The sequence below is a fragment of the Falco biarmicus genome, chromosome Z, assembly GCF_023638135.1.
Source record: "Falco biarmicus isolate bFalBia1 chromosome Z, bFalBia1.pri, whole genome shotgun sequence".
NCBI lineage: Eukaryota > Metazoa > Chordata > Aves > Falconiformes > Falconidae > Falco > Falco biarmicus.
In genome coordinates this window covers 53,454,991-53,475,190 of record NC_079311.1, presented here as the reverse complement: position 1 = coordinate 53,475,190, position 20,200 = coordinate 53,454,991, and positions in this window count along the sequence as shown.

Genomic DNA, 20,200 nt, shown 5'->3' with positions numbered 1-20,200 from the left:
ATTCTTTATTGGGTGCAGGAGGAAACACAGTGACAAAGGATGAGGAAAAGGCTGAGGTACTTAATGCCTTCTTTGCCTTCAGTCTTGTTAGACCAGTTGCTCTCCAGGTACCCAGCCCCCTGAGCTGGAAGACAGGGACGAAGATCAGAATGAAGCCCTGTAATCCCAGTGCAACAGTTAGCAAGCTGATACACAGCTTAGCCACACACAAGTCTATAGGGCCATATGGGATCCACCCAAGAATACTGAGGGAGTCTGTGGAAGGACTCACCAAGCTACTTTAAATCATTTATCAGCACTCCTGACTAGGGGGGAGGTTCCAAAAGACTGGAGGTTAACTAATGTGATGCCCATCTGCAAGAAGGTCCAGAAGGAGGATCCAGGAAACTACAGACCTGTCAGTTTGACCTGTCCCCTGTGCTGGGGAAGGTTATGGAGCAGATCATTCTGAGTGCCATAACATGGCATGTACAGTACAAGTAGGTGCTCAGGTCCTATCAGCATGGATTTATGAAAGGCAAGTCCTGCTTGACTTATATGATCTATGACAAGATGGCCCCATCAGTGGATGAGGGAAAGGCTGTGGATGTTGCTTGCTTGGACTTTAATACAGGTTTTGAAACTGTTTCCCATAGCATTGCCCTGGACAAACTAGCTGGTCATGGCTTGCACAGGCGTATTCTTTGCTGAGTAAAAATCTGGCTGGATGGCAGGGTCCAAAGACTTGTGGTGAATGGAGTCAAATCCAGCTGGTGCCAGGTCACAAGTGGTGTTCCCCAGGGTTCAGTACTGAGACCAGTCCTGTTTAATATCTTTATCAATGGTCTGAATAAGAGGGTTGAGCGTGACCTCAGTAAGTTTATAAATGACACATTGAGGAGGAGTGTTCATCTGCTTGAGAGCAGGAAGGCTCTACAAAGGAATCTGAACAGGGTGGGTTCATGGGCCGAGGACAATTGCGTGAAGTTAAAAGAGGGAAGTGTCAGGACTTGCATTTGGATCAAAACAACCCCGTACAATGCTACAGTCTTGGGGAAGAGCGGCTGAAAACCTGCCTGGCAGAAAAAGACCTGGGGGTGTTGATAAAAAGGCAGCTGAATCTGAGTCAGCATTGTAATCATGTGGCCAAGGTAGCCAATAGTATCCCGACTTGTATCTGAAACCCTGTGGCCAGCAGGACTAGGGAGGTTATTGTCCCCCGGTATTTGGCATTGGTGAGGCCACACCTTGAATAGTGTGTATGGTTTTGGGCCCATCACATTAAGAGGGATGTAGAGGTGCTGCAGTTGTGTCCAGACAAGGGCAACGAAGCTGATGAAGGGTCTAGGGCACCAGTGCTATGAAAAGCAGCTGAGGTAACTAGGTTTTTTTTCAGTCTGGAGAAAAGCAAGGCTGAGGGGAGATGCTATCACTCCCTACAACTACCTGAGAGGAGGCTGCAGTGAGGTGCGGGTAGGTCTCTTTTCCCAAGTAACAAGTGACAGGACAAGAGGAAATGGCCTCAAGTTATGCCAGGGGAGGTTTAGATTGGGTACTAGGAAAAAATTCTTCACAGAATGGGTGATCAAGGATTGGAGCAGGCTGCCCAGGGAGGTGGTTGAGTCACCATCCCTGGAGCTATTTAGAAGATGTGTACACGTGCTGCTTAGGGACCTAGTTAGGTGGTAGAGATGATGATTTTAAGGGTCTTTTCCAACATAAATAATTCTGTGATTCTATAATTCTAGACCTCTAGGATGTATTTTGTATTGTTCCAAAGATAATAAAGTTAGTTTCTTTAGTAGTTAATTAACATCATAATTACATATATATATATATATATATATATATTTTACAACATGAGAAAATATTTTGTAATGTAAAAAACTCCATCTTTGTCTGATATGTATTGTACATACATAGCTTTAGAATATGCCAGATGGACATTTGTATAATAGAATAGTTTCAGTACAGACATATAAAGACAATATTTTACCTTCCCTTTTACTGTGTGTGTGTTGGTGATTTTGGGGTTTTTTTGAGTGTGCTTCCTAGTGTGTATTCTCCTCTACTTTCACCGTTATCTGAGTCTATCAAAGTATTTCTAGGAGGAACTTCATTCTGAACACTCCAGTAATAACTTTGACATTTATCCTATGGGTTATTCCTAAAAGCTTACTTGGCATTTCCCAGTGCAATTGGAGGCATTCTCAAGTTTCCAATTCTCTTGGTTTTTGTTCTTTGTTGTGTTGGCACTGACAAGTTTTTTTAAGACTTTCATCAAACCAAGACAGTAAGGAAAAAGCCCAGAGAGCTGTGCATGTGTCAGCAGATACTTTGTCTAGCAAAATCAGTAATTTCTGTTAGTATGTAAGAAGTATAACTGTCTTGCAGCTTGATACAGAGTTAAATGATATCTTAGATTTGGGAACCCAAGCTAAATTTCTGAACAGATCACAGTTACCTGTTTTTTAAGGAATAGTGATGGAAAAAAACACAGTGGTCTGTGTATTATACTTCAAAAATACAGAAATATGAAATAATATATTAGTCTTTATAGAAACTAATATATACAGTATAATCTTTATATGAAAATATTATCCTAACATACAAACTATTTTTTATATAAACTCTAACAAAAGTATAATTTTTGTATGGAGCCATGAGAAATACATTTTTGTATTATTTCTTGTTATCACTCTAAAATTTTTCCAGCTGTATGAAAACACAAAATAATTGAACAAATCTAAAAATAAAAGCATCATAACATAATGATGTTATGAAGTTTTCTAATCCAAGGCATACAAAGTACATTAAGAACTGATTAAGAGTAGTGGCTCTGTAGTCGGGGGGGGGGGGGGGGGGGGGGAGTGGGGTGGGAAGGAAAAAGACCCTTGTAGTTAAACTGAAATATTAGATTCCCACAGTTTTACTGCATCTGAACAGGTACACTGAATAATATGGTCCATTGCATGACATTTAGATTGCTATAATTTAATTTATTAGAAAAAATAGTCATATCTGCTAGGAATTCGGTGGCTTATAGATTTCAAGTGAAAAATAATTTCTAGTTCATCTGTGTAGACAAAAAGTTATAGTTATAAACAAAGATATTGGCATGTATATACCTATTCTGTGTAGACAGCCTCTACACACTGGGTAGGAAAAAGAATGAAACATGATTGACAGCCTATTATTGTAAGATTACTCAGATTTTGAAAATAGCAAGTGTCTTCAGAAGGATTCAAGCCCTGAGAGCGATTCCCTGACAGTATACTTGATGAGGAGTAAAGTTATTTACAAATTGTCCAGCAGGAGTGCTATTAAGGAGGAAGGAAAATTCACACCTTCTGGAGTCCCATCAAAATAAAACAAGTCTTCTGTTAAACTCTGAATATAGTTATGTTTCCCCCTACTTTACACTCTTCCCACCCACCCTGGATGTATATCAGTGATATATTTTATTGGGTTGCTGTCAAATATCTTCATGAGATTAGGTAACACACTGGAAAAAATAACAATGTTCAGTGAGTTTCTTCACTGAAATTCGATAAATACTAGATGTGTTGAAGAAACAGTCGGTTGCTCAGGCAGAAGAAGAATTCTCCTAAAGCAGAGGTTAGTAGCACAAATCAGTAAATTGGAATAAATTTTCTGCCTATCTGTCAGTAATTCCATATTTGTAATTCAGGGAGTATTTCACTTACAGACTGCAAACAAAAAGTAAAGCTACAGAAAAAGGGTAAATTGAACACATGCATATGTTGAACATGGCATTTTCAGAAGTGAAAAAGTCATACTACTACATCTCTATTTTGAAAAGTGCTGAGGACCCACTAATTCTGAAGAATATGAGGCTGTTTATTCAGATTTTAAAATAGTGACCTGAAGCTTAATTAGGCAAAATCTTACCATTATATCAAATTATCAAGACATAAATACTTCTTAGCTGCTTAATATTTTCCTGAAAATGTTTTTCTTTTCAGATTCTGAATGTGAAACTGAAAAAAATATAAAATAAAAAAAAAGTGTAACTGAGATTTTAATCTATACTTGTGACAAGTAACCCTTTTGTAGATAGTGGTAAGTACCTATAGAGCTGTCATTTCCATGAACAAATGAAGTATACACATACAAATGGTTAAAATGCATGCACACAACCGTATGTATCTTATTGACCCAGTGCACAAATGAGCAAAACATGCTCATTTGAACTTGTAAACAAAACAGGAGACTATACTTTGAACATAATGAAAAATAGTTCTAGATCGAAAAGATCATTACTCAAGTTCTAGAAATGTCATCAGTGCATTAGTCAGCTTCTTATCTGTCATGGATACTTTGGCAATTTCTGAAAAATGGTTATGGTACATTAACAAACAATACTATAACTCCACTGAACTGCTGATTTATGTTGTCAAAAAACATTTGAAAATATTTATAAATTTAATAATAATAGTAATAATAATAATGATGATAACAACAACAACAACAATGTATCGTGCAATCAGTCCTGTTTCTGAAACAAAGTATTTCCAGAGATTAAAATATAAGATTAAACATTTAAATGAAAAAAAAAAAAATTACATCCCCCTCCCCCCGTACTTATGTTTGAAAGAAAATAGTAGATCTGTGAGGCTGTGAGGTACTTGGTTTGGCAGACATTTACATTTTATCTCTTCCATCAGCTTGTCTAATATTACTTTATATTACTAATATAAAATTACTTTATATTACTTTATATTACTAATATTACTTCAAATTTTCCAGTATTTTTGGTCCTAGTGTGATTGCTGATTCTTTTTATTATTTTTTTACCTCTACACTTAATTAATGTATTTTTTTTTAATTTTCCTTTAAATTTGAGGTGTTCTTTTCTCTCCTTGAATGTTATACTGTGTCCCCAAAGTTCTTTAGATTTTGTTTTCACATGCAGGATAAATTAGACTCTACATAAACACTGGTGTTAGGAGTAAAAAGCAGCTTGTATAAAAAGGAAGAACTAAACACTCACAGGTAACTCACTGATTGTGCAGGCGGAAAAAAGACAAGTAACAAAAAGAGACCATAAAAGAAAATAAAAAAACCCAAAGACGTAATTGTTTCTAAGACACTTTTGAGTAATTTTAGAAAAATGTAAAGCTAAATCTGTGTTGACCAAAACACCCTGTATTGGATGTAGGTGTCAAGATTTTGGTGCTGAGGTGTCACAGGGATGGCCACTGTGAGAAGAGACCAGTGGCTGCCCTGCACCAAATACAGCTGGTTCCAGCTGGTTCCAACCAGATGCACAATGGATTTGCTGCAGACCATAGTTGTATGCATCAGACACATTTGGGACCTCTGTGAAAATATACTTAAGAAAGGGGTAAAACCCCACTGGACAGAGATAAGGAAAAAATAAAAAAAAAAGAAGGTGAGAAATTACGAAGGAAACATGAAGGCTAGAAAGGAGGGAGAGCAGGTACTCCCCAGAAGGGACTGCAGCCTGTGGAGAACTCAATCCAGTGGACAAGAAAAGCATAAGGAGGAAGAAACAGCACTGAGAAATTGCTTAATCCTGGCTGCAACCTCTCCTGCACTGTCCAATTAAGTGTACTCAGATGGGTAAGAGAGGCGTTCAGAGTGAGGCTGGGCCTGTGAAAGTGAGCCTGAAGAGCACAGCAAGTATTTTCCCTAAGTGTGTAAGTGTTTGTTTCTGTTTTGTTTGTTCAGTTTTGTTTCCCATTAACCAATAGTTAAATTTTAATAGTTAAATTTTAATAGTTAAATATTCCCTCGCATCATCCTGAACAGATACACAGTGTGCTAAGTGAAGAACTGGCTGAAAAGCAGGGCTCAAAGTGTTACAGTGAATGGGGCTATATCAGCCTGGCAGTGTCACCAGCATTGTTCCTCAGGGCTCAATTCTAGGGCCGGTTCTGTTCAATATTTTTTCAATGATTTGGATGAAAGAATTAAATGCACCATTAGCAAGTTTGCTAATGATACCAAACTGAAAGGTGCTGTTGACTCTCTTGAGGGACAACAAGCCTTGCAGAGGTATCTAGATAGATTGGAGAACTGGGCAATCATCAATGGCATGAAGCATAATAGGAGCAGATGCCAGATTCCACACCTGGGGTGGAGTAACACTGACCACAAGTATATACTGGATGAGGAGTGACTGGTACCTACAGTTAATAGAGTTTTTCTCAAGATCTGCAAATAACAGTTCTCTTTACTTTCTAGTTAGACACAGCCATTCTGTAGTGGCTAAGCAGATATACATATATGAAGCAGCCCTGCAGAGAGGGACCTGGGGGTGCCGGTTGGGAGCAGGCTCAATGTGAGTCAGGAACATGCCCTGGTAGCCAAAGAGGCAAATGGCACCCTGGGAGGAATCAAACACAGTGTGACCAGCTGGTCAGAAGAGCTAACTATCCCGTTGTGTTTAGCATTGGTGGAGGCCTCACCCTGAGTAGTCCCCACAATTTAAGAACAATGTTAAGGTACTTAAATGCATTCAGAGGAGGGCCACTAAAATTGTGAAAGACCTGGAAGGACACGTGGGAATGGTTCGAAGTTGCATTAGGAGAGGTGCAGACTGGACATTGGGAAATATTTCTGCACTGAGAGGATGTTCAGACACTAGAATAGGCTTCCTAGAGAGGTGATCAATGCCCCAAGCCTGTCAGTGTTTAAGAGACCTTTGGACAATGTCCTTAACATGCTATAACTTTCAGTCAGACCTGAAATGATCAGGCAGTTAAACTAGATGATCACTGTAGGTCCCTTCCAGCTCAAATTATTCTGTTTCATTCTATTCTATTCTGTTCTATTTTATTCTATTATTTTCTATTCTATTCTATTCTATTCTATTCTATTCTATTCTATTCTATTCTATTCTATTCTATTCTATTCTATTCTATTCTATTCTATTCTATTCTATTCTATTCTATTCTATTCTATTCTATTCTATTCTATTCTATTCTATTCTATTCTATTCTATTCTATTCTATTCTATTCTATTCTATTCTGTTCTGTTCTATTTATTCATGTATTTTAATTGCTAATTAATTATTTTTCCAAGATGAATCTGTTTTGCCCATGAATGTAACTGGCTAGCAATCTCCCTGTCTTTATACTGACACAGAAGTTTTCTCACTCCTGTTCTTCCTATTTCCTCCCCCATCCTGCTGGTGGGGATGGTGGGGGTGATTGCATGACTTTGTGAGAGTGTGGATGTTGTCTGAGACGAACCCATCACTCTGACATTTTGATTTGTGAACTTATTTGTTTTGCAGTATAACTAGTGGTTTCACACAATACTAGTAAGAATCCACTTCTCACATGAAATAAATGTGTACCATCTGCTAAGGTTTGTGAACTCCCTACACAGGAAAATGTAAACTCTTCGTCGTTTTGTTTTGTTTTGTTTATATCTCCAAAAAAGGAAAGAAAATAAAGAAAGGAAAAGTTGTATGTTCAGAAAAACAATGTCAACCCCCTTACTCACCAAACTATATACAGATGTCATAATTTTCCAGCATAGTTTTCACTGCTGCTTGATGAAAATATTACATATTGCTCTTTGTAATTTTATGATAATATACACACCTAATGAACTATCAGGTCATTACAGAAACAGGGGGAACAAAACTGGCCTGACTTCAGCAGTTAGCTTGTCTCTTTACTTTCACATCTCTCCTTCCTCTTAGAAGGTAACTTCACATCACCAATACATAGCAAAAGAGAAGTACCATTTCTGCTCACAAAGAAGACAGTGATAACAAGCACCAGAAGATAAACTTTCATTCTCATTCTTTATATACTGTTGCTGAATTTTAAAACAATGCAAAGTTATGACCAAAGTCTACAATGAGATTTTTTAAAATGAAATTTGCAGAATTGACTGCCACAGAGGTATCTCAAATACTAAACCTTATCTGTTCAGTTGCCTTTTTCTTCCTGAGATTGTTAGCAATTACTCTATTGTGACCCAAAATTACTACTGAAGAAAAAAAAATCAAAACAAATTCCAAGCTCAAATAATTTAAAAGTTCAGGGCAAGCGTGAACTAATGCAATATTACAGTTGCATTCTAACCTGTAACCTCAAAACCATCAGTGTAGATTCAGTCCTGATCTATGAGAGTTTTTAAATACATGATGTTGACAACTACAGATCATCTTTCATTTTAGAGCTTGATTTTGAAAGCAAACCATAATACACTTTCTGTATGAGCTGGAGCAAACACCTAGGTTTTTGTTTGTTTGTTTGTCTTAACTCATCATGGAGAAAATAATTATGTTCTGATTAACACTACTAGGTTCATGATCTCCAGTGCATTTAAAGGTGCCTGCATTAGTGGTATATGGTTTTATGTTTTCATTTATGAGTTTTTTGAGCTCTGGGTCATTATGACTTTTGCATTTTAGAGCTCTCAAGGCTTTTCCATAGTTTGTTTCCTGTTTCCACAAGCTTATTGTCTCACTTCTATCAACCCACCTTAGGAAACTTGAAGAAATACAATAAATAATTGTGTGGAGGGGAACTATATAAGAAGGAAAAATTCTGAAAAAAAGGCCACCATACAGAAAACAGATATACATGAAGCTAGAACTCTGGCTAAGGACTGTGTCCTTTCAAAAGCAGCTAGGTATTCTACATATAGAAAAACACATGTCTGGACTTGGGTATCATATATGTAGATCAGCTTTCACTGTAGCTGGGTCACATCTTATTAGCTCCATTGTTGGCCAATCACAAGCAAAGTGCAGCATAAACTTGAAAATACTGGTAATTTTGGAAAAAAAATGAACAACAGAGTGGGACATGTAGACAACTGGAATATGAGAAGACTAATTTGCAAATGCTTATGATTATGAATATCTTTTTTTCCAGTACAATCCTAATTTCAACTAGAATATGAAAAATTACAGATATTGTTTTTTTCATCATTGATGTTTGACTCTTGTAAACTGCAATGAACCAATACACTTCTCATATCCATAAATAACTTTTGCTTTAAAATATTCATCAATTTTGACAGCTTGGTAAGACAGCAGAGCAATAAAAGATAATAAATATTGATTCCAGTTCTAATAAAGTTGCAATTTTGAATTTTTTGAATGGGAATAAAATTGAAATATTGGTGATTTTCCAAACGACTACTGCTTTCTATTAATTTCTTCATCTAACAGGTCTGAAAAAAACTGCATGCATTCCTTTTTTAAGAGGTCTTGATAGGAGATATAAACACAGTGTTAATTGCTCAGCAAAATCACTGTTTTAATCTTGAAGTCTGACTTTGCAAACTCAGATTGGTATTGATGTTTACTGAATCAATTCATAATTTTCCATTATGTAAAAGTTAATCTCAATTTTCAATGACAACAACAAATTTGTATAGAAGTTAGAGACTTTCCTATAGTGATCAAAACTTTCATTTCATTTGCTTAAACAAACTACATTGAAAGGCACAGGAAGAAATCAAGAGCTAAGCAACAATAGATTTCAATTATTAATGTTATTTTTAAAAAAATCTTAATTTTTGGAGGACAGATTAGTACAAGCAAGCTAAATGTACAGAGAGATGTAGCCTTTCTCTGACTTTACACCACATTCGAGCTTCCTACAACATATAAGCAAACAGAAAACTGAATAATTAATTAATAAAAATTATGAAGGCAAGATGTATACTTGAAAAAACTTTAGCTGAACAGCTGGAACAGCGTATTTTATTAAGTACAATTACACTTCGTTCTTTGTTTACTCTAAAAGTTGGTGTTGTTTATGTTAAAGCAGAAGTGAATTATTCGTGCACATTAATCAGAAATACCTGAATGCCAAATTGTTTATTCCCTTTTTTCTCCAACTCTTTTATAGATGTATGCAGGTGTGGCAGTGCAGTTCACAATGTCGAATTATATATAAGAATATTAGTAAAATTTCCCTTTGAGTGCACGTGTTAGGAGAAGCTCAAAAGACTACAGAAAGTTGTTTTAGCAAGGTTTCTTCATATCAGAGACCACAGCTTTTCTTCTAGCATAAAAGTCTTAAAATCCTAACAGATAGTAGAGCCCTGTAATATCATACAGTTTAGAAATGTCACTTTTGGTACATCTTCTAGCAATTTTTATGAAAATAACTTACGATTTTTCTGATGGATTGCTCACTTCCATGGGGCTGAAAATGGTAGTTTGTCCTAAAAATTTCCTCCTTTCTCCCATGGTGGACCAAATAAGTTGGTTCAAAAGGCATACATTATAAGGCAGTCACATGCAGGATGAAGTCTAATTTTTGGTGGATGGACATGGCTGAAATTTGGAATCTATACTGCAGAACTGTGTGAGTACATGTCTGTGTTGGTATCAAAAGGATGACACCAGAGCGTATGGCCATCTGGATGATTCTTTAAGGGAATTACTGTCAAGTGCTGCCATTGTGCTGTGTCAGTCTTCTGTAATGAATGTTTTTTTCTAAGTTTTGCCTACCATGAATTTTTGAGATTTCAGGTTTTAATGAAAAGTAGAAGTTTCCAGTCCTGGTGAGTACAAAGGGAATTTTGATAATGGATCCTGAGGTCATTTAATGGTTGTTAATCCAAAGTGGTATAAAAGAATCCTGTATTTTATCATAAAATGTAGAGATCTTCTGGTGCTCAGTCTTCTTTTCCATCTTGAGAGTGGGCAACATTATTGAATGACCAGAGATCAAAAACTGTGTGGTGTCTGGTTACACTATACAATGCAAAACCCAGTTTTGTGATTCCTCCTGAACAGTTTTTTTTGGGCCTAAATGACTAACAAGGCCACGTAGTTAATATAGTTAAGTAATAGTTAATACAGTAATTAAGAGAACCATCACTGGTTATTTTTTTTTAAGGTGAAAGTACAGCAGACAATGGAGGATTAAGACATAAATCCTAACCGTGTAAAATAAAACTTTAGCTGGAACTAAAGCACTTATGGGTGACCCTGAATATCATCAGACCACCCTAGAGGAATGTGGAGATGGTCATCAAGCAACTGACTTTCACTGGAAAAGGTTTGGCATTTTATAGCCTTACACATTCAATGCAGCTACTTTTCCTTACAGTGGAAATGAACATTGGATTAAGACTGGTGAGAGATGCAGATCTGCCTGTTTTTCCTAGGGAATCTAATCTGAGAAAGGAAAAACATTTTCTCCATAGTGTTTCATATGGTCATGGACTGCTGTTACAACTTGCATCGTGATGGCTATGATTGTAGGAGAGTTGATATTGACCCTCAAATGAATACCACAATCTGAAAAATTGCTGATTGGGTCGTGTGTCCCACCCCCCCCCACCCCCCCCCACCCCCCCACCCCCATATATTTTACAGATGCTCCTGTGGATCTTGTCTTCTACTGAATGAAATTAAAGAAGTCATCAAAGTACAATTCCATAGCTCAGCCTAGTGGTTAAAAAAGTATTAAGTGCATTTTGGGGTTTGCATCATTAAGTGTTCTACAAAAATTTTCTACCACATGCCCTAGTAAACAACAAAAATGCTTTAAACCTGGAAAAAAAAGCAACTTTGAATTAATTTCAGAAGGTGAATTTAACTTGATCTTTTATATTTCCTTTGCCCTCATAATAAAAGACTACAAGCAAAATGACACAGACCAAGTTAAAATTTCTTCTGAATTTTTTTAAGATCATTCTCAGATTTCAGTGCTAGAAGGCACATGAAAAAGGTAAAAGCCATTTCCCACAGATTGTACAGCAGCATTCTGTGGGTGCCACTGAATATTTCCTACTTTGCTCTACTCACTGGGTGTGACCTTTCTTTGACTGCATAAAATGCATTTCTTATTTAACTGGTTGAAATCTCTCTCGAGCTGCAGATGCAACAAGCTCTCGCAGCACCCAGCTCAGCCTCAGGATCCTCAGGATGTTAGGAAATTTTAGAACTATGCATGGATGCAGCCTCAGTGTGTGTTTTGTGGACTGGAGTATAAAAAGAATGAAGTTAATTTTCTGCTGGGAAGAAGATATGCTTGGCTTCTTTCTGGGATCCACCGAGGGACTTGGCTGCTGCAGGGAACAGGCATGAGGGACAAGTTTTTACATGTTTGTTGGAGCCGTGTAAATCTGACTGAATCTGCAGTATTCCTGAGAGCTGTGAATCTAAAGATTCTCAGTGTGTGAACTTCCTGAGTGGAATTTTTTACTAGATTACATTCATAAAATATATCCTTTTAATTACCATAGCTTTAAATCATGCTTTGTTGTTGAATCAAACATGAATATATTGACAACTCAGATATGCTAAATGTGCTGAACTGTCATACATAAATCTGCATTCATCTTCCACCCTTTTTTTTTTTTTAACATTTCTGAAGTTTTAAAGGAATGTCTTATGAAAAGAGAACCATCTGAAAATGCATTAATGAAAGATTTCAAAATGTTTTCCAAGAAGAGAGGTGGTGATATAAAAAGTCAGCAGGGAACAGCAACACTTGCATCTCAATTTGTTTATTCTTTACCAAAGCTCACTTGATTTAGATGCAGCATCCATGCTTACGTTGCTTTTTGCTAATTCACTTGTTAATTCACTATGAACAAGGGGAAGATTCTCTGAAACTGAATATGTGGGACAAGTGCTGAAATTTCTATTGCATGCATTCACTTGGCTAGAAATACATCCATATGTGCAATATAAAATTTAATGATCATGTTAAATATTTAAGTGTTAGCAAAATACACCAGCACCTGCCTCCTCCCATACAGTACTTGATGGCTTACATATTGCAATTCTTGTTTTTCAAAAAGCACTTTTTATAAATACTTCTTAATCACAAAATAAAAGTGAGCAATAATCACTTGAACATCTGATATAGTTGGCCTTGTTTTGCTGTCATTGACTTTATGAAATCGTTCTTGGTTCACTTTAATGTGGCACCAGCAGGTTGAGGGAGGTGATTCTTTCCCACCACTTTACTCTTCTGAAAGTACTCTGTACAGCTCTGGGGCCCCCAACATAAGAAGGACATGTACCTGTTGGAGTTGGTCCAGTAGAGGGCCACAATGGTGATGAAAGAGATGGAACACCTGTCCTATGAAGGCAGGCTGAGGGAGCTGGGGTTGTTGAGCCTGGAGAAGAGAAGGCTCTGGAGAGACCTTATTGCAGCCTCCCAGTACCTAAAGGGGGCCTACAAGGAAGCTGGAGAGGGACTTTTTAGAAGGGCTTGTAGTGATAGGGCAAGGGTAAGGGCTTTAAACTGAGAGAGGGTAGATTTAGATTAAGTATTAGGAAGAAATCCTTTACTATGATTGTGGTGAGACACTGTTAACAGGTTGCCTGGGGAAGTTGCCTAGGGATGCCCCATCCCTGGAAGTGTTCAAGCTCAGGCTGGATGGGGTTTTGAGCAACCTGGTCTAGTGGAAGGTGTCCCTGGCCATGGCAGGGGGGTTGGTCTGGATTATCTTTGAAGGACCCTGCCAACTCAAACCATTCTATGATTCTAAGCCTTAGCACTTTTAACATTTCTCACATAGGATGTATCAGAATGCTGTATGAATTTTACATCCCTGCTAGTGAGCTTTCATTCAAGGTAGAAAGAATGACAGTAGTGTAAATATATTGATAGCACAAAAATTTATTTGACACACTAACAGTCTTGACCCATAAGATATCAAAGAGATAATTGAATTTTTAAAATCTTTACATTTTAATATTATGCATAGTTTATATGTTTATATAGTTTCAACATGGAAAAACGATCACATAGAACAATACAAAAGAATCTGGAAAAATACTGTTATCTTTTGAGACCAACATGGCATGATCATTATTCATTCTCATTTTGTAGGGGTGGTGTGCATAATGAGGGATAGGAAGCTTAAAAAAGGGTAGTCCTAGGCATCACCGGTATACAGCTTAGGTCTTACTAGTTTCTGCAGTGTGAAACAAACAGGATTTCCTACTACTTTCACTCCTTCAGCATTCTCCCCTCCATTCATTTCAAAGTGCCTGGATGTTGTCTGGAAAGGTATGCACTTCTACCATGTGATGCTGGCAGCACTTCTATTGGCTTCTACTACTGCCTCTCAACACTTGCACACATGACGGAAATTAACTGGTGTGCAAAGGCACAGTTATTTAAGAAGATGCTTCTTGAAGCTGCTTACTGAAGGTGGAACTCTAACCCCAAAAAACCCAGTGCCTTAGTTTTTGTGTTCTGTGATTAATTAATCCTCCAGTAATAATCTGTTTGTGATTTGTCTATTCTGAAAAAAGATCATACTCATATTCTTATGTCCTTTCAGAGGCAAACCGATACTCAGAGAAGTTCATGTGGCAGCCTTATAATATGAAAAAAATACTCTAGGGAAACAGTTAAATGTTGAAACTGTATGATATTAATATGAATAGGGTTTAAATACATAAATACCACTTCACAGGTCAACATTGTATAGTCTAACATTAGCAAGTTATGGAAATCTTAAGATATAAAAGTAGAGCAAAATTAATTAGAAACAAAACCCACAGTAAGGGATCCTACTTTAACAAAATTGTGCAATAGAACAAATAGTTGTGCCCTGTCATTTCTACCTTAGCTGGAATTTGGGACAGCCATATGGATATCTAAGAAGTGAATATGACGATGTAAGGTCATATTGCTTTATTTCACACACAGAATATATTTTAAAAGAACCAGACACTGTACCAAAGGTAAAATCTAAAAATACTTGTAAATGCTATTTTGTCCTCCAGGTGGCTAAATGAAACTATAACCGTATTGATATAAGTGTTTGGGAAATGTGTAAGTATTTACTTTGACCTTCCAAACACCAGTAGCAATGGTGGGAAATAGTTCAAAACTTCGTTTACATTAATGAAAGTATCTCTGTACTCAACAACTGTCCTTTGCAATAAAGAAAACAAATGTTTTCTAACATGTTTAGAATTCTGCTGTGCTGCTGCTGGTGGCTCCTAATTTTACTAGAGGCACAGCTCCTGAATGCCTCAGCTCATTACAGAGACAAATATCAGTCAGTGACAGGTAACTTTTCATTCTAACGTGCTTATGTCACTGATGTCTGTGCTTCAGAGATACTCCATTCTGCACCTGAAATTAGTTTCTGTGTTACAGCTATGAAGTGTGATTAAAAAAAAAAAAAAAAAAAAAAAAGATACTGTAATTTAGATAAACCCCACTAAATGGCTCAACTGAAACAAAGCTGAAAATGAAGGTATAAATGGCTGAAGTGATTAAGACTGTCAAGTCCTCCTGGGTCCTGTTAGAGAATGAAATAGCTGATGGATTATTATTTATCCCTGAATGTGAGTTTTGGGGATTTAATTAAAGATGTTCTATTATATTTTCAAAGCCTATTTGAGGCTATAAATCAAAACCTGCAATAACAGAATGTGCTATTGTTAATGAAAAAATGGATAACTAGGCACTTCAGAGATGTCCATCTTTTAAACTCTTTAATTTTGCTGCTTGGCTTTTTTACTTTATAAAAGTCAAAGAAACAGGCGATTTTAAGAATGTTAGACTAGAAATAGAGAAAAATGAATCTTCTCTAGCTATTAACAATACAGCTTTGCTCACTGACCACTATTGTTACAGTAAAAAAAATAAAAGTATATAAATGTATGTTAAAATAAATAAGATGAGATCCCTACAATACGCACATGGTAGGATTGCAGGTAGGATCACAAATAGCAGGTAGCTATTGATAAAACAGGAAATTTCCTGAAAAACTTTTTTTTTCCCATGAGTGAAGTTCTTCAAATATATGGAAAATACCAGTACAAGTGCAGCTATGAAACAGCATTCCAAAAGAAGCATGGACCACACTTTCCACTGGAGTAGAAATTGAAACAAAATTTCTGACTAAGTTTGCAGATCACAAACAATTTTCACAGTGTTTATACATACAGTGATTGGAAAAAATAAAATGAAAGAAAATGAAATTCCATGGCAAACTCTCCTTTTTTTACTTTTTTACTTAACTAAACTAAGCTAAAAAAAAAGACGAAAGAAAAATCAACCAAGACTCAGTGAGAATTGTGATGATCGGATTAGAGTCCAGAGGAGGCCAGGTTCATAATTGTTGTATCAAAGAGAAAGCTAAACCTTCAAGTGCAGCTCATTCAGTGATGCAAGTGGGAGGAATAAGGGGAGCTAGTCTTTTGAGAGGCCTGTAACTAGGAATAAAGGAATAAAGCAACGCTCATATTCAGGGAAATACTGCGACATTGTTCTGTTCTACCAAAGAAAGAGAGTAGATTCACTGAGAAAAAATAAGCATTATTTACCTAAGTGTTGCGAAGACCCGTTATGAGGGAGCTTGGTTGAGCCAAGTAGATTTCTGGTGGAAACTAGTTAGGTCTGTGTCTCCTCCTACCAGTTTTATGGAGCTGAGCAAGGAAAGATAGCATGGTCTGAGACCTGTAGAACCCCCTTCTCCATTGGCTCACACTTTCTTTATTTCCACTAGGAACACAGTGAGAACTCACTTTCCCTAGCATGAAGTATGGTAGTGGGGTCATTGACCTGGGGGCAAAAATGCTGGAGTTTCTCATGAAGCATAGGGACACGATCAAGATTTTTTCTCCACCTAGTACTTACCTGCTGAGCAACTCTCACAGCTCCCAAAAGATGCATAACTGCACAGAATAATTGTGTCAAGGCTGGACTTTGTTACAGACAAATTTAGTTGAATTAAAGATGAGTCTATAATATCTGCAAATCTTCCTTTCCTTTTGTCAAGTTTAAGACTGGGTCAGCTACAATGAATCCCACCTCAGAATCTAGACTGAGAATCTTGTGCTAAGAACTAGTTTTTTATGTGTTTATTTGCTTATTTATTTATTAAAAAGTAGACAATTATAAACAAATGACTGCAGCTGACACTGCTTTGGCAAAATGAATTCTGTAAATTATATACATGGAAATACCCGTGTTTGACCCAATCCAAGTATTCTCAAATACTTTAGGCTGAGGAACATTGTCACATACAATAATGCTTACCAAAATGAAGGTGTAGGGCAAACCCCTCAAGAGTTTTGTTGTGTATTTAGCACACATTTTAAATCCTTATTTTTGACTATAAACATTTTTTTTGTTTCAGTTTTCTACTCTGTAAAAAACTTAAACCATAATTCATTTATCTTCGCAATTTAAGAACTATAGGGAAGAAACTCCATATGTATCATATTTTTAAAACAAACATACCTAAAGGGGAATAATTATTTGTCTTAAAAACACTCAAAAGACCAAATACTTTGCATTATGCTGCTGTAACCAGTTTTGAAAATAAAAAATAAACTATGTTGACAAGCCAATAAGTAAGAGAAAATGCAAAGAAAAAACATGTAGGCCTTTATCCACCAAAATATTTTCATACACAGGGAGTCAAACATCAATCAGAGACTAATGGCATACTTGAAATTTAAACTCTTCTATGATAGGAGAATAATCTGTGTTATTTTAAAGACAAGCTGAGATATACTTGATATAAATCTAATACCATTTTTGAATGGAAATAAAAGGTACTTGATGATGATGATACCATGTGGCTTCTCATTGTAATTTTAGTTCTCACCATTAGATAGAAATGCTAATTGTCCATTCATACAATAGAAAGCAGCATATGCAATAAAAACAGAGGGTTCCAGTTCACCTAAATTATATAAAGCTCTTTAATGTGGCTTACTAATATTACTAGTACTTGCTGAAAAAAAAATCTATTGGAAAACTGCTTGGTTCAATATTAAAACAAATGTCTGTGTTATTTTACATAAATGACATATACCCCTCAAGTATTTTTGCATAACTTGCTGAAAGGAGCAAAATTTATGAAGAAGTTCGGTGGAAAGTGACAGGAAACTCAATGTATTGCACTCCTACCAGTTTCATGCCAGTATCAACAAGAGATGCCCAGAGCCTGAAGAAGGATCACAGGTCAGTAGGAGAGCACCTGAAGAGCAGCACAAAGGAATTCCATCTACCCCAGACAGAAAGTCAGCTTTATTAGGGGCCCAACTGAAATGCCTCTATGCAAACACATGAAGCATGGGGAATTTACAGGAGAAGTTAGAGACGTGCACACACCTGCAGGACTATGATCTTAATGGCATCATGGAGACATGGTGCAATGGCTCCTATGACTGCAGTGTTGGAATGGAAGGGCTTATTAGGAAAAACAGGCAGGAGAGACGAAGAGGTGGTGTCACCCTCTATGTCATTGACGGGCTGGAGTGCATGGAGCTCTGCCTGGGGATGAATGAGTAGCCAACAAGGAGCTTATAGATCAGGATTAAAGGGAGGGCAGGGACATCTGCTACAGGCTGCCTGATCAGGAAGGTTGGGTAGATGAAGGCCTTCTACAGACAGATAGGAGCAGCCTCACATTGACAAGCCCTGTTCCTCATGGGGGATTTCAACCACCCTAATATTTGTTGGACAGACAACACAGCAGGGCATAAGTAATCCAGGAGGTTCCTGGAATGCGTGGATGATTACTTCCTTCTCCAAGTGGTAGGAGTGTTAACAAAGAGAGGTGCTATGTTGGACCTTGCTCTCACCAACAGGGAGGGGCTGGTGGGGAATGTGAAGCTCAAGGTCAGCCATGAAATGGTGGAGTTCAAGATTCTCAGGACAGCAAGGAGGGTGCACAGCAAGCTCACTACCCTGGGCTTCAGGAGAGCAGACTTGGGCCTCTTCAATGATCTGCTTGGTAAAGTAGCAAGGACTAGAGCTCTGGAGGGAAGAGAGAGGCCCAACAAAGCTGGTTAACATTCAAGGATCACCTCCTCCAAGCTCAGGAGCGATGGATCTCAAGAAAGAGTAAGTCACGAAAAAGCCAGGAGGCCTGCATGGATGAACAAGCAGCTCCTCAGCAAACGTGAAAAAAAAAAAAAAACAAACCAAAAACCAAGCAAAAACCCAATAAAACCCACAACTAAAAAAACCCCAAGAAGACTCCAGAGTGCAGAAGCCGCAAGGACAGGTAGCCTGGGAGAAATTATCCAAGCAGCCAGGGATCAAGTTAGGAAAGTTAAATCCTGACAGAACCAAATCTGAGTAGGGATGTCAAGGGCAACAAGAAAACAAGAAAAACTTCTCTATCTATGTTGGTGATAAAAGGAAGACTAGGGAAAAAATAGGTTGTCTCCAGGAGGAAATGGGAGACCTGGTTACCTGGGATATGGAGAAGGATGAGGTAATCAATGACTTTTTTTGCCTCAGATTTCATTGGTAAGTGCTCCAGCCAGACTGCCCAAGTCACACAAGGCAAAGACAGTTACTGGGAGAATGAAGAACCACACACCGTAAGCGAAGATCAGGTCTGAGACCATTCAAGGAACCTGAAGGTGCACAAGTCCATGGGTTCTGACAGATGAATCTATGGGTCCTGAGGGAACTGGTGAATTAAGTGGCTAAGCCACCGTCTTTCATGTTTGAGAAGTCATGGCAGTCCTGTGAAGTTCCCACTGACTGGAAAAGGGGAAATGTAACCTCCATTTTTTATAAACGGAAGAAAGCAAGACCTGAGGAACTACAGGCCACTCAGTATCACCTCTATTCCTGGCAATATAATGGAGCAAATCCATCCTGAAAACTATGCTAAAGCATATGGAAAATAAGGATGTGATTGATGGGAGCCAACTTGGCTTCACTAAAGGCAAATCAAGCCTGACAAATCTGGTAGCCTTTTATGGTGGGGCTACAGCGTTGGTGGATAAGGGAAGAGAAAATATGCCATCTCCCTGGGCTTGTGCAAAGCATTTGACACTGTCCCACGTGACATCTTTTTCTGAACTGGAGAGATACGGACCTGAGGGATGGGCCACTTGGTGGATAAGGAATTTGGTTGAATGGTCACACTCAGACTGTTGTGGTCAATGGCTAGATATCCAAGTGGACACCAGTGAGGTGGCATTCTTCAGGGGTGAAGATTGGGACTGGCACCAATCAGTCAGCAACGTTGATCGTGGGACTGACTGTACCCTCATCAAGTTGCTGACCACACCAAGCAGTGTGGTGTAGTCAACACACTGCAGGAAAAGGATACCATCCAGAAGGACCTTGCCAGGCTTGAGAGGTGGCCTGTGTGAACCACACGAAATTCAACAATACCAAGTGCAAGGTCCTGAATATCATTCAGGGAAATCCCAAGCACAAATACAGGCTTGGTGGAGAATGGAATGAAAGAAGCCCTGCAGAGAAGGACTGGGATTTTTGGTAGACA